We start from the raw sequence: 13939 nt of genomic DNA, 5'->3' as shown, positions 1-13939 counted from the left end.
TATCATGAAGAGATATCTGGGTAAGATCCTTGTTCTCTGTACTGCATCCACCATTCCTTGAATTCTCTGCTTGTGGAAGTTTACCTACTCTACAGCTGATATTTCTGATCTTTCTCTTCCCATTCTTATTCTTTCTAAAATACCTTCATTGGAAGAATGCTAGTTTTCTGACAAAAAGTTTATTAAAGACATCAACTTTCTGATGTAAAGTTTTGTATTCATTTTCCAGGAGAGTTTTGGCTTAATGCAGTGAGCAAGAATTGTGTTCCAACTTCTCTGTTTTCCAGCCCTTGTGGAGCTAACACCTCAGCCCTCAGTTTGGATTAGAAATAGCCTTTATCTTTTTCAACTATTGTTAACAAAGCTTCCTTTGTGAGATATCCATCATCTGTTTTTTGACTTTTCAGTCTGGTCACCTGCCAGCTATTTCAGCTGCACATTGCCAATACTCAAAACTTGAGTGTCATTTTCTTTGTGAGCAAGAAGAGTGCTTGATATGTCTTTTGGAAATTCCGATAATGTTAGATTAGATCACTGAGCTCACTTCAGTCTTCTGCTTCCTGTTGCAAGTATTCATGTCTCTCTCTTTTATAAATATTTAATCGACAGATAAAGATTTTATATAATCAAGGTGTAAATATGATGATTTGATATATGTATACATTGTATAATGATTATCACAGTCAAATTAACACATTTGCTGTACATTAGGTCCCCAGAACTTATGCATTTTATAACTGAAAGTTTATATCCTTTGACCCAAATCTCTCCATTTCTCTCTCCCTTCAGCCTCTGGCAACCACTGTTCCTCTCTCTGTTTCTATGAGTTTGATTTTTTAGATTCCACATGTAAGTGAGATCATACATTATTTTTCTTTCTGTGTCTGGCTTATTTCACTTAGCATAATGTTCTCCAGGTTCATAAATGTTGTTGCATATTGCAGGATTTCCTTCTTTTTTTTGTCTGCATAATATCCCGTGTGTGTGTGTGTGTGTGTGTGTGTGTGTGTGTGTCCTATTTTCTTTATCCATTTATCTGTCCACAGACACTTTGGTTGTTTTCATATCTTGGCTATTTTGAATAATGCTGCAGTCAACATGAGGGTGCAAACATCTCTTTGAGATACTGATTACGTTTCTTTTGGATATACACCCAAAAGTGGGATTGCTAATCTTTGTCAAAAATTAGCTGACCATATATATGTGGATTTACTTCTGTGTTCTCTATGTTGTTCCATTGGTCAATGTGTCAGTTATATGGCATTACTGTACTGTTCTGATTACAATAGCCTTATACTGTAATTTGAAATCAGAGGCTGTGATGCTTATCACCTTCTTTTTCTTTTTCTTCTTGTTCTTGTTCTTTTTTTATGGAAACTGGCTGGTATGGGGATCCAAATCCTGGGCCTTGATGTTATCACACCATGCTCTAACCAACTGAGCTAACCAGCCAGCCTCAACCTTCTTTCTTCTCAGGATTGTTTTGGTTATTCAGGGTCTTTTGTAGTTTCATATAAATTTTAGAATTGTTTTTTCTATTTCTCTGAAAAATGTCTTTGGAATTTTGATAGGGATTGCATTGAATCTGTAGATAGATTTGGGTAGTATGGGCATTTTAACAATACTAATTATTCTAATCCATGAACATGGGATATTTTCTCATTTATCTGTGTTTTCTTCAATTTCTTTCATCAATATATTTTATTCTTTTTTATGCATTTGTAAATGGGATCTTTTTTAGTGTCTTTTTTGTATTGTTTATTGTTAATGTATAGAATGTGTGGGGGGCAGTAAAGGTGTAGAGATTTTGTATGCAATTGAAGTTAAGCTGTTATAGGCATAAATTAGAACATCACAATTTTTTTTTTTTACATAAGCTCCATGGTAACCAGAAGGAAAAAACCTCCAGTAGATACACAAAAGATAAGTATAGCACTAAAAAATTTAACAAATCACAAAGAAGATGGAAATATTGGAAGAAAGGAACAAAAGGACTACAAAATAGTTAGTAAATAATTAATAAAATGACAATATAAGTCCTTACCTATCAATAATTACTTTAAAGGTAAATGGATTAAATTCTCTAATCAAAAGAAACAGAGTGGCTGAATCTTTAAAATAGATCCAACAATATGCTGCCTACAGGAGACTTTAGCCTTAAGGACACCCAAAACTGAAATGAAAGGATGGAAAAAGATATTTCATGCAAATGATAACCAAAATAGAGCAGGGGTGACTATACTTATAACAGACAAAATAGACTTTTGGTCACAATCTGCCATAAGACACAAATAAGATCACTATATGATGATAAAGGGGTCAATTCATCAAGAGAATGCAACAATCATAAATATATATGTACCCAACATTGGAGCACCTAAATATACAAAGCAAATATTAACAGAACTGAAGGGAGAAATAGACAGCAATACAATAATAATAGAAGACTTCATTCCCCACTTTTAACAATGGATAGATCATACAAACAGGAAATCAGTAAGGAAACAGAAGATTTGAATAACACTACAGACCAAATGGACCTAACAGTCACATAGAACCTTTAGTCCAACAGCAGTGGAATATACATTCTTCTCAAATGCACATGGCACATTCTCCAAAATAGATCATATGTTAGGCCACAAATCAAATCTTAATAAATTTAAGAATATTGAAATCATTTCAAGTATCTTTTCTGACTACAATGGTACAAAACTAGAAATCAATAACAGAGGAATTTTTAAAAATTCATGAATATGTGGAAATTAAACAACACACTACTGTACAACCAATGAGCCAAAGAAGAAATCAAAAGGTGTCTTGAAACAAACAATAATGGAAACACAACATACCAAAACTTATGAGATGCAGCAAAAGCAGTACTAAGAGGGAATTTTATAGTTATAAATGCTTACATTAAAAAAAAAAAAAAAACCTCAAATAAACAACCTAACTTCATACCTCAAGGAACTAGAAAAAGAAGAATAAACTAAGCCCAAAGTCATCAGGAGGAAATAGTTAAAGATTAGAGCAGAAATATTTAAGTAACTTAAGTTCAATATTGTCTTTTTTAACTCTTTGGAATTCAGGTTTTGTTTATTTACTTAGATTAATTTCATTAAAGATGCTTTTCACCTCTGAAAGTCTTGCAAAAACCCTTGTAAAAACTAGTAATATTTCCTCTGGGTTTTTGCTTTCCAATATTTTATCCTACTTCTTTACATTCCTAGTCTTCATTGGGCCTGAAATAACAAGTGGATTTACCACTGGCATTTGATTTATTCCTTCAAGCCCTTTGCATCTTTAAGCCCACTTCCTACAAGAGATTCTTATTATTTGTATCTTGGGTTCCACAAAATATATCTTTGTGTCTTTGATGATCTGTGAAAATTCTAACAAATGTCTAAAAATTTCTTTTTTTCCTCTAGAGGTTTTAAAATTTCTGCACAGTGTCCTGCTTGTCATTATATATATCTTTTTCTTTTTATGGACAGAAGCATTCTTCCTGAAGAAAATGCCAAAGTAATTACTACCTAGTAAGGCAGTTTTACTTATAATTTCCAAAGGCACTTATTAAACATCAGGCTATGGAGATTGATGTGGGGAATAGTCATGTGGCAGAGAAGAGAGAGAGGCTGAGGCCATCAGGCCAGGAATGGATGCACTACCTGAAGCTGATTCCTGGTAGGGTCAGGGTAAGAAAAGCCCAGAAGAAGAAGGAGTTAGAGCTCAGAATCCATGTTCCCTCCAGAAATTCCTAATGTGTAGTGTCTGATCCTGGCACCTTGGTCTTAATTCCAGAGTCAGACAAGGCCTATTCCCAGATTTTATTCCAGCCCTGATACAGTCAGACACTGTTCTCAGCAGTATAGCTAGTACTAGTGGGACCTTTCTAGGGTGTTCTCTTTCCAGGATGCGTTGCTGTCATCTGCCCCAAGATTGTTGTAATAAATGCACAAATCTATAATGAGTATGATGTGACTGGTGCCCCAGAAAGTCATACTGTCTACAACCTACACAATCATACACAGTGGACCATCCCTCCAGCCCCTGCAGTGTGACTCCCCTTCCCCAAATCCCCCCTTGGGCTTCTCTACCTCCCTATTCTAGATTGATCCTAAAAAATAGGCATTCCTTTTCTTTTGGGAAGGTCTCCAGTTCATTTCATCTCACCTGCCTTTTCTCTTCCCTACCTGCCTCTCAGTATTGCCACTCAGGTTAGAAGGTGAGTCCCTGAGGTCATGAGTACCTGTAGAAGCCCAAAATAGTGAAAGGAGATAGTAAAACTGCATAAGAAATTGAGAAGATTTTGTTTTTTCTTGTGAGAAGGAAGTGTAAAGAGCAGGGTCTGGGAGTCAGGAGGCCCAGGTTCCAATCCCAGGTGTGCCATTAGCTGAGCTGGGCATTTTACTCTGGGTTTCAGAGATGTCTTATAAGATAAATAGATTGAGCTAGAATATCATGATGGCTGCTTCTACGTGTGTCCAGTGGTCAGCTATTAGTGACCAAATTTCAAAGGAATAGTGACAAATCTAGACACAGATAAGCTGCCCTTCTAGGAGGACTTGATTTGGGAAAATTGCTCACTTGGGAGAAATGAATCACGGCATACAGCCTAGACCTGGACAAGCAGCCTGACGCGTTCCTTGTGTTGTTTTCACATCAAAGTCAGGGCCGCTTCCAGCTCCTAATTATGCAGATGTTGACCACAGTGTGAATGAGTGTTGAAGGTCTTAGGTAGAGTCCATTTATAAGGTTAAGCAAGTTTTCTTCTATTTCTAGTTTGTCAGGAATGAACTCTGACTTTCATCAAATGTTTTCTGCATCTATTGAAGAGATCATATGGCTTTCTCCTTAAATCTGTTAATCTGGTAAATTACATTGATAGATTTTCTAATGTTAAACCATCATAGGGGTTGGGGGAGGGAGAAAATGGGGAGATACAGGTAAAAGGGTGCAAAGTAGCAGACACGTAGGATGAACAGGTCTAGAGATCTAATGTAAATCCTGAGTACTATAGTTAATAAAATTGCATTGTATTAGGGATTTTTGTTAACTAAGTAGATTTTTGCTGCTCTTATCATACACAAAAAAGTAACTATGTGAGATAATAGATATGTTAATTTGCCTAACTATAGTAACCATTTTATTATCTATATATATCCCATAACATCATGTTGTAAACGTCAAATATACACAATAAAATTTATTTAAAAACAAAACATCAGTGTATTATTTTGGAATCATGTTCTTTTTTAATACACTATCAATTATATTTGCTTGTACTATACTTTATTTAGGACTTTTCTATTATGTTTATAAACAATGTTTTTGTTTTTGTTTTTCAAGCCCAGAAGAGAATTTGTTGGCTCATTTAACTGAAAAATCCAGTCATAATTCCATCTATGTTTATAAATGAGAGTGATTTTTAATTTTCTTTTTTTGTGTGCTGATTTTGTCTGGTTTGGGTAACAGGGTTAAGCAAGTCTTGCAAAATGACTTGTGTAACTGATTATATTAGTCAGGGTTCTCCAGAGAGACAGAACCAATAGGCTATGTATGTAGATATATGGAAGGGGTATAGGAATTGGTTCACACAATTATGAAGGCTGAGGAGTCCCTTGATAGGCTGTCTTCAAGACAGTGACCTGGGGTTGCTAGTAGTATGGCTCAGTCCAAGTTCAAAAGCCTCAGAACCAGGGAAGCCTATAGTATAATTCTCCATCCAAGGCCAAAGGCCAGAGAACGCAAAGTCTGCTGGTGAAAGTCCTGGAATCCAAAGGACAGGGAGCCTGTAGCTCTGCTATCCACAGACAGGAGAGAAGAATATATCCTAGCTCCAGTGGATAAAGAGATATATTCATCTTTCCTCTGTTTTTGATCTCTCCAGGTCCCCAGTAGATTGGATGGTGCCCACCCATACTAAGGGCAGGTCTTCTCCACCCAGTCCACTCAGGCTGACATGCTAATCTGCTCTGGAAGCACCCTCACAGACACGCCCCAAAGTAGTGCTTTATCAGGTTTCTAGGTATTCCTTAATCTAGTCAAGTTGACACCTAAAATTAACCATCACACTTTCCTTTTTTCTGTTCTCTGAAATGGTTTGTTTAAGATGATTAGCTGTCCTTTGATGTTTTATTAAATAAACCTCCAAAAATACCAGAGTGAACTTCTACTTGGTTAGGTTGGTGTCCAGATATGCTGGACAAACTTCCCAGTAAAACAGCTATACATGCTGGAGTGAATATTTTTAAAATTATGTAACTGTATTGCTGAGCTGGTCAGAAAAAAAAATAAAATAAAATAAAAAAGAAGAAGAAGAAGCAAGGGAAAGCAGGAATTCAGAGGAAGCAAGAAACCAGATTCTTCCTTCCCTCAGGGCATCTCCAAATCCTGGTGAAGTTAAATTTTAGTTTTAATGACTGAGTGTAATACAGAAGGGTAGGTGACAAAGCTCTCTCAGAGTGTAATAGAAGATTTTCTTGTAAAGCTGGGTCCGGAAAAGGCTAAGTCTTCTGTGTAAGGGTAAACTAGAAATAAATGCACACAGCAGAAGAGGATAGTAAGGAAACTTGCTTACACTGACCTTGTAGCCGAGTGGAGGTAGGGAGAAATGACTTCCCTAAAAATTTAAAACTATTTTTATTTGGGCATAAGACTGCCAGGAGTACATTTCCCAGGGGTCTTTGTACCTAGATTGGTCGTGTTAACTACGTGTTCTGGCCAATGGTTCACAAGCAGAAGTGATTCTTGTATTTCATTTAGGATTTTCCCACATATGTTCAAAAATGAGATTTTTAATGTTCTTTTCTTGTGCTGACCTTGTTTGGTTTGAGAGGTTTTAGAAAGGGAGAAAGGTATTGGGGTAGACAGTTAGCAGTCTCTGCCACATAGTGCAAGAGGTGAATGACACATAGAAAGGGCGTCACAGAAATAGAATTTTCCCATGAGCAAGAGGGATTCTAATTCTTCAAAGAAGAATATTCCAGCCCTAAGTTGCCCAAGATTGCTGCCTTGAAAAGAAGCCGTAATGTAGAGAGGGATGAAGTGAATTATTTTTGCCTTCATTGAAAAGTAATCTGGAGTTTGTGTTGAATTACTCAGAAAGGACTGGAGGAAATTGTGTGTGTGTGTGTGTCTATTCATCAGAGAGGTCCAATACGATTTAAGTATTTCTTGAATGATCTCTTTTCCTGGATGTGCTTTTCAGAGCTCTTATTTCAAATGGGCCTGAATTCAACCAACATCCGGTCTTCTGCGTTCCTCAGTTCCTCTTCTCATTTGTCCTAACCTGCCTCCTTGTGCTCCTCAAAGGAGTTTCATATTACCTTCGAATCAGCATCTTGTCCTTGAGCAAGCCAGGCCTCCCAACTTGTCTTCCCACTCACAGAGCTCTGGGCTCAAGGCCACGGTGTTGATCTGAGCCAGAGTTGGAGCTAGCTAAGGAATTCATTTATCTGGGATGTAACCGCTGATGTAAGGACTCTATTCCAGTTCCAGCAAAAGATAAAAGATAATATGTTTGTAAGGCCCTTCCAGCCCCAATTAATTGCACAGATCCAAATATATACTCACATGGTGCTAATAACACCAAGGTCAAGAGTTTTGATTCCCTTACTGGCCAGCCCCCCCAAAATAAATAAATAAAAACAAATGTATCCTCCTTTTTCTTGTCACGTGTTGGACCTGTGAACATCTACAAGTTTGTCAACATTCTGTATTAGTGGTTTTAAAATCTTTTGCTAATATATTCCATAAAAAAATATGTATACTCCATATAAAGTTTTGAAAAATTATATCCCCCCTCACATATTTCTAGTTTGACATCCAATATTTCTCATCAAATTTCTTTTTGGTACATAGAATAAATTTCTACATATTAAAATTTTGACAAAAATTTAACTGTTACTTTCTCTTTTAAATATATCCAATGGAGTCTAAATACTACAGTGATTTGATAACCCACCCCTTCCATTTAAAAAATACACGAATGAGTTCCTCTTTAATAATGGGAAATTTCATATCACTCCTTTTTCTCCTTGAACTCGTATTTCCATTTCACTTTCCCCCAGGATTTTATCCTGATGTAACATGTATTTATGCTAGAAAGTCCTTTTTATGTCACTTCTCATAATTCTCTGCAGCAAAAATGTGTTAGTTAAAATTTTAAATTTGCTTTAACTAAATTTTCTAAATTATAATTATTAGTAATATAAAATTGATCAAAAACATAAATGTATTACAAATTTTGATAAGTAATTATAAACCTCCGCAAAAGATGATAGAAAACATCTCAACAAAAATGCATGGAGCTTTTTTTTTTAAATTAATTCAGAAAATCTATGGATTACCTGTGTTAAAATATGAGAGTATTCAGCATTGATTTTATTCTATGTTGAAAAATCAGACAGTGATCTAGCATCAAAAGCAATTTTAAAAAAATAATTCGAGTCAGCATGTGCATTAGGTCCCTCTTCAGTTTTGCAGACTGTAAAAAATTGGAAATCACTTGACTTGCAAAAGACTTTGTCATCCACTCATAAGGATTACTCACATTGTCTACTTGTAGGAACTTTACCAAAAAGGCTTTACCAAGAATTCGCAGTTGACTTTATTTTCGTGTGTCTGTGTGTGTGTGTGTGTGTGTGTGTGTGTGTGTGTGTGTGTGTGTGTGTGTGTGTGGTATTTAGAGGAACTGTGTTTAATACAATATGTTCAGAAAGAGTTGGAAATAAAATTAAAATACTAAATTTTAAAATTTTAATACACTTTTGCTAATACAACATATTTTGTTAAAATGCTTTAATGTTATCTCATGCTATTTGTTAAAATCTTGAAACTATAGATTTACTCATTTTATTTATGGAAAATTCCCTCTATATAAGATAATTATCAAAGCTAGTCCTTCTTTCCAACCAATCAGCCAAGTCAGACATAATCTCTCCCAGAAAAAAAAAGTGTTATATTAATAAAAGTTTTACCATGGAGCTTCACGGAATATTATAAAACCAGAGGAATAAATTACAAAATGCATTTGAAAAGATGGTTTTCTAAAAGGAGTCAGGTTAACATTATAACATAGAGCTGATATAACTAATCTATTTTTATAACAAATTAAAAAACCAAGAATAAATCTATATGCCATTCTCATTATTTAATTTACAATAATATAAGGTGCAACTAAAATGATCAGTTATTTATGAAAGAACAAGATGATTTTTTAAAGGCATAGAATTCCTTCAGTAAATATGAATGTGTGCCTTGAATTCTGGTGCTAGCTTTTGAAAATAGTTAAATAAAAGACACGTGTAAAAGTTTTAGTAATAACACCATTAATTACACTAGCTTTTATGATCAAGATTTTTCCATGTATTTAAGGAAAATATAACACTGATGTGTGTGTATATAAAAAGGAACTAATGGGTCTTCAACTAGCATATAATTTAAATCTTTGTTAATAGGAGATAGAAAATATTAAACATTTTTAAGATGAGGATTGACTATAATTGGGACAAATGTTTTATGATATAGTTTTATAAATTGTGTTTTAATCATCTTATTCAATAATGCCTTTAAGTTTAAAAGAAGTCACTTGTAGAAAATTTTTGATGTGGGTTTTATCACATACATGAGACAGTTTGGTAGTCCTGGAAAACATGACAGTTCCATTTGAAGAAGCGGTGTCGCTCTGTCATGCTGATTCAGAGCTCAGGGTGGTTTGCCTTTCCCAACCTAGGAATGACTATTGAGCTAACAAGAATTCTTGTGTTATCTTTACTTTTTTGTTCATTCATTTGTTTGGTTTTCTGTTGTGGCTTTTTTTTTTTTCTTGGTGGCTGGCCAGTATAGGGATCGAACTCTGGACCTTAAACATGTGGGGGGAAAAAAGTCAATATTTCTTTGCTTTCCCCTCACTTGAATCTCCCTGGGGAGCACTCCATGGCTGTCAAGAGTCAGGGGATGGAAAGTAGGAAATTGTCATCATTCAAAATATCCAAACCATAATGTATCTGACCTACTACATCCTCCCCCAAAGCTAAATACTCCCAATTTTAATATAACACATCACTCTTAATAGAAATACATGTCTGGGAATGACAGGAAGGCTTTGGTAGGTTTACATACCTGCCTTAACCACTGAAGGAGGCTTCCCTGGAGGCCTTTACAACCCAGGACAGGGTGATTAGCCATAAGAAAATACAGGATGGCTGAGGGCCATGTCTTTCTTTTGCAAAGTACAAGAAGCCCTATTTCAGTTTGTTCATTGAATCAAAAACCCCACTAATTGTTGGATGTACCATCGTTTTATGGGCGAATAAGAAAGAAAAAACATTGCTAATTAGGCTATGGCAATGTTTTCTTATCACTTAGAAATGTTATACTAATGAAAAGAGCTTTAAAAACCTTATTCAGATGCACTTTTTTTAACCTTATAAAATAAACAAGTTAAAATATTTTTCAACCAACTTCGTGGTCAGCATGGCTCTTATCTTGACTCAGAATCAATATTCTTCTTTTCCTTAATACATTGTCTCAGGGGCCTCAACAGCATCGGTGAAGCAGCATTTCCTAAAAAGCTGCTCCACTCTTGTCTCAAGAGTTTTCTTCTAAGTCATTGACATCTATTCTTCAGGTTTTGACATTGACATCTTCTTCGTGTTACCAGAAGGTATCAGGCAAAGACAGCTATGGCAAGACTGCCACTTGGCCAATACAGATGGTAACATGCATCCGGATTTCAGAAATATTAGCAAGTGGGGGTGTAAAGCTATACGACTATAGCTAACTGACCAGGGAAGTTGCAAAGCTACAGACTATGCCAATTGTCTGGCTAAGCTTTTCATAACTAAAGCCAAAACGTTTATTATTCTAGTTATACTAAATTTCCATTTGTACTGTCAGGGCTAGAGCTCAGACCCTTCAAAACCATTGTACAGACTGAGGCCCAGACCCCTCACATGCCAGGCTGTGTCAGAGACCCCTCACATGCAGGTCCACACTAGGTAATTCGGAAAGATCCCAGGAGCCATTGGCAGATGACACGAGCTCAGTCCTCAGCAGCAGCAGCAGCAGCAGTAGTGGTGGTGGCCTCTTGAAGGGTCCTGGGGACCCTGGCAGCAACAGCTTGCAGCAACAGCTTGTAGCAACACTTTGCAGCAACAGCTTGCAGCAACAGCTTGTAGCAACAGCTTGCAGCAATAGCCTCCAGCAGCAGTAGTGGCTTCCCTGTGCCCTCCCCGCCCCCCCAAGAGGGCATCCCAGGGGCAGGTTGCCCTGTGGATCAGAGTCACTCATCCTTTATACTTAAGTCCATAACCCAGGATACCTGGGTGCACATGCACAATTACAGTAGGCAATAACCAAGGAACACCTGAGCACACGTGCCTATTTACATCAAATGCTCAGCAAGATTCTGAACATCTGAGGGGCCCTGACCATTTTCCTTCACTTTCCCTATGGGGAGAACAAAGAACATCTCAGAATCGATGAAGTACAGTAGTGTGAAGGGTCAGGTAGGAAAAGAGACCCATATAAAGGTAGGAAAAAGTACAGATGGACATTAAAATCTGGAAATAGATTCTTGTGTACACCTCAGCATCAGGACCATGCCCTAGAGGAGCAGTTCAGAAACTTTTTGGTCTCAGGACCTTTTTGCACTCTTAAAAATTATTGAAGACCCCAAAGACCGTTTGCTTATGTAGGCTATATGTATTTATTGTCTCAACAATTAAAGCAGAACACATTTAAATATTTATGTAATTCATTTTAAAAACTAACCTATTGCATATTAACAAAAATAACATTTTTTGAATTTTATGAAAAATAGATATATTTTACAGAACAAATGTTAGTGAGAAAGGGGGCACTGTTATACATTTTATTTATTTATTTATTTATTTGGCAGCCATCCGGTTCAGTGATAGAACCCCAGACCTTGTTATCAGCATCATGCTCTAACCAACTGAGCTAAATACCCAGTCCTGTTATACGTTAAAAAAAATCTTTTTAATATTTGCTTGGTTGAAGACAGCCAGATTCTCATATTGCTTCTGCTTTCAATCTGTTGTGATACACTCTTTGTTTGAAGGATGTGAAGAAAATCTGGACTCACAGAGTTAAGTATTTGGAAAAGAGAGGACTTCCTAGATGCCATGAAGGGGTCTTGGGAACTCCCAGAGGCTCTCTGACTACACTTTAAGAACCACTGACCTAGAAAAATATTTGCATGTGTCCCAGAAAAAATATACAAATCTTATCAACACAAATTTTTATAGCAGCATTGTTTTTATTAACCAAAAGCTAGAAACAAGACACACCCAATGTATTAGTCCGTTTTGTGTTGCTATAACAGAAATACCTGAGACTGGGTAATTTACAAAGGAAAGAGGTTTATTTGGGTTACAATTCTGGGACAGCTGCATTACGCATGGGCCTCAGGCTGCTTCTACTCATGGCGGAAAAGCGGGAGGCAGTCGGCGGGTACAAGCAGATCAAATGGCGAGAGAGAGAGGAGGTGCCAGGGTTCTTTAAACAATCAGCTCTCATGGGAACTAACAGAGCGAGAACTCACTCACTACCCCTCCTCCCCCAGGGAGAGCATTAATCCATTCATGAGGGATCTGCCCCCATGACTCAATCAGTTTCCAACACTGCCACATTGGAGATCAAATTTCCACATGAGTTTTGTCAGCACCACGCTCACCCAGTGAGCAACTGGCCATCCCTATATGGGATCCGAACCCGTGGCCTTGGTGTTATCAGCACCACACTCTCCCGAGTGAGCCACGGGCCGGCCCTCCACATGAGTTTTGGAGGGGACAACACATCCAAGCTCCATCATTCTGCCCCTGGCCCCCCAAAACTCATGTCATGCTCACACACAAAATACAATCATTCTATCCCAACAGTCCCAAAAGTCTTAGCTTGCTCCAACACCAACTTAAAAGTCTAAAGTCCAAAGTCTCATCTGAGACCAAAAGCAAAAGTCCTTCCAGCTGTGAACCTGAAAAACAAAACCAAATTTATCTACTGCCAAGATACAATGGTGGAACAGACATTGGGTATACATTCCCATTCCAAAAGGGAGGAATAGGCCAAAAGAAAGGAAAAACAGGTCCCAAACAAGTCCAAAACCCAGTAGGGCAGGCATTAAATCTCAAGGCTGGTGAATCAGGTACCTTGATTCCATGTTCGACTGCCTCTGCACACTGGTGTGGACATTGGGTCCCCAAGTCCTTGGGCAGCTCTGCTCCTATGGCTTTCCTGGTCTCAGGCCACACTTCACCTCTCCCAGGCTGGTGCTCCACTCTGGTAGCTCCACAGGTCTGGGGTCTCCATGGTGGTCCTGCTGTCACGGCTCCACTAGGCATGGCGCTGTTGGGGTTTCTCTGCTGCAGCTCTGACCCCACATTTCTGCTCGGCATTGCTCTTGTGAAGGCTGTCTGCAGTGACTCCACCCCTGTGACAGATCTCTTCCTGAGCCCCCAGACTTTTCCATACATACTTTGAAATCTGGGTGGAGGCTCCCAAGCCTTCCCAGCTCTGGCATTCTGAGAGCCTGCAGACCTAACACCACGTGGATGCTGCCAAGACTTCTGGCTTGTATTTTCCAAAGCTGTGGGTCCAGCCACACCTGTGGCCAATTTAGCCAGCTGGAGCAGCCAAAGCAGCTGGGGTGCCAGTAATGGAAGCAGCTCCTCTAGTTGGCCCTGGGCAGCAAGCCCTTAGAGGGTGCCCCAGGCCTGTTCCCCAAGACCATTCTGTCTCCCTAGGCCTTTGGGCCTGAAATGGAAGGAAGGGTTGGCCCCAGAGGCTTCTGCAATGACTTCAGGGCCTTTTTCTCCTTCTCTTGATAATCCCTTTCCTTTGTACTAATCTTCTTAGCTAATGGTTGCTGGGCTGCACCATTGCATGCTCTCTGCTTTTCTACCACATGGCCATG

Source organism: Cynocephalus volans, chromosome 2 (assembly GCF_027409185.1).
Source record: "Cynocephalus volans isolate mCynVol1 chromosome 2, mCynVol1.pri, whole genome shotgun sequence".
Taxonomy (NCBI): domain Eukaryota; kingdom Metazoa; phylum Chordata; class Mammalia; order Dermoptera; family Cynocephalidae; genus Cynocephalus; species Cynocephalus volans.
This window is presented reverse-complemented; position numbering follows the sequence as displayed.